The sequence below is a fragment of the Humulus lupulus genome, chromosome 9 (assembly GCF_963169125.1).
Source record: "Humulus lupulus chromosome 9, drHumLupu1.1, whole genome shotgun sequence".
NCBI lineage: Eukaryota > Viridiplantae > Streptophyta > Magnoliopsida > Rosales > Cannabaceae > Humulus > Humulus lupulus.
In genome coordinates, this window is record NC_084801.1 from 122,846,351 (window position 1) to 122,848,640 (window position 2,290).

The following is a 2,290-nucleotide window of genomic DNA, read 5'->3' on the forward strand; positions in this document are numbered from 1 at the left end:
CGGATGACAATCTTCGATTGGTTTGGATGCTCGCGGCCACCCAAACCATCCTCATCCTGAACCTCCAGGGCATCGCCTGCGAAAAGAACGTTGTCATCCAGGAACAACTTGCCCTGGATCACATCGCGGAGGTGGAGAAGAAGGCGCAGGCCGATGCGGCCAGGTGAAGAAAGGACCAGGCCCAGGCGGAGGCGGCCGCCTCGGAGGAGCTAGAGGAGCTCTTCGCGGACGCCTTACCGAACACGGGGACTCCCGGGGCTAGCATATCGGGGCGAGGTAACTCCTCTCTAATCTTAACTTATGCTCCCCACGTCGAGGACTTAGCTAAGGATAGGCTAGTACTCCGAGGCCCCGCGTTCGGGGCTGATGGGGAGATGAGACCCTCGTCTCCCGTCCCCATAGGCTCGGAGGCCCTCATGTTCCTATCCGGGTTCCTTCAGTACGGGAATTTCTTGAACCCGGACGATATGGAGGACCGGATCCATTCCTTCGCTTTAGAGGAGTTGAGTCACGCCCGGGGCATAGATGAGGGTTCGTCCTGGGCCATTATTAGTCTTGAAGTAGTTTCTTTTGGTTTGCCATACTAATTCCCTTTATTGTGCTTTTGCAGGAGACTCCGGCATGTCTACTCCCGCCAGCGAGATGAGGCAGTGCCTCAAGGATAGGGCGGTCAGGAATGCGGCCAGGAAGGCAAACGAGGTGACGGGCCTGGAGCCCAGTCTCAATAAGGAGGTGTCCGGGACGGAGCTTCGTCCCGGTGGGGGAGCCCTTGCCGCGGTCCTTGTTCAAGCGGTGGAGCAGGCTGTAGTCTCCGCCCCCGCCCAACACCCAGTAATTAACTTGGAGGCGGGTGCAGCGGCTAGCCGAAGCTCCGGAAAAAGGGGCCTGGACGCTGGTGCCGAAGAAGCCGACACCGGGAAGAGGCCCCGAACGAGGCGGGGTGTTTCGGCCGATGAGTCGTACAGTGAGAGTCGGCTCGCTGCGAAGGAGGACCCCGCCCTGCCCATTCTTCCCATTCGTCCGACTCTTCTCGAGGAGGGGGAGTCGGCTTTGCGGGACGAGCAGTCCCGGCTGATCAACCGGACCTGGGAAAACAGCCGAGGATGGAGGGATGAAACATACAGGGCCCTGACGATCCGCCGTCAAGCAGAGTTTTCGGATCGCCTAACCGAGTTCAGTGCTCCTCGGCCGATCGTGGATCGGCCAGCCTAGCGGCCCCCCTGGCGGCTAACCTGCTGGAGCAGGTGGGGAACACCATGGCCAACCTCCAGCTCAAGAGGTACGCCATGATAGCCAACCCGAACGTGTTGTTCATCTTCCAGGCACTCCGCCATCAGGCCACTGCGATAAGTTCTCATCTTTTATTTTCCCCTTCTTACTTGATGAGGAGTTTTACTAACTTTTCCTTTCTCCAGGTTGATCTGCTGTCCCACCGGAGTGCGGACCTGGTGGCCGAACTGGCCGTGAAGATGGAGACGGCCCAGCTGGAGCTAGAGGCGGCTGTGAATCAGAGGGAAGGCGCCAAGGTGGCCCTTGGCTGGGAGATGGCCTGCGCCCAGGCGGAGCGTGAGGAGTTCGACCGCGCCAAGGCCGGACTGGAGGAGGCTCTATCCCGGAAAACGAAGGAGGCCGACGAGCAGGCAACACTTTTGGAAGCAGTCGCGGCTCAGTCCGTCCGGGACAAGGAGGAGATCCAGACCCTGAAGGACCGGGTCTGCGAACTGGGCGATTCTCTTCTTGAGGAGAAGGCGGCGCACGAAGTGTCCCGCCGCGACAAGGAGGAGGCAGAGGGCATGCTGGAGGTCACCTTCGAGGAGGCCATTTACATGACCTGGTGCAAGGACAAGAGTATGAACCTCCTTGTCTTCCCCGATCCAGAGTCAAAGCGGGCCGAGTTTGAGGCCAAGGAGAAGGAGGACGCGGATCTCTGGGCGGATGGAGTCTAGGCCCGAATCCTGGCCCTCTTTTTTTTTCTTTGTAATTTTTTGTTCGGACGCGTACGCATTCAAAACACTTGTTTTCTCCGGTTTTTTTTTTATATAAGTTTCTTGTCGTTATTCCGAGTAGAAATTTCACCTTATTGCCGCACCTAACTGATTCTGAGGGTTTGGTCCCGGTTCCAACGGCCTGGGCTAGACCCGCTGACTTAACTTGCCGAGTTTTCAGATCTAACCGCCAAGTTTTTAATCCTGGCTCCCAAGGCCAGGGCCAATGGGGCTAAGTTTTTAACTTGGAACCTTGTTCTCCTTTTATCAGCTTCAGGCCATGGCTTTGCCCCGGGGCAAACCAG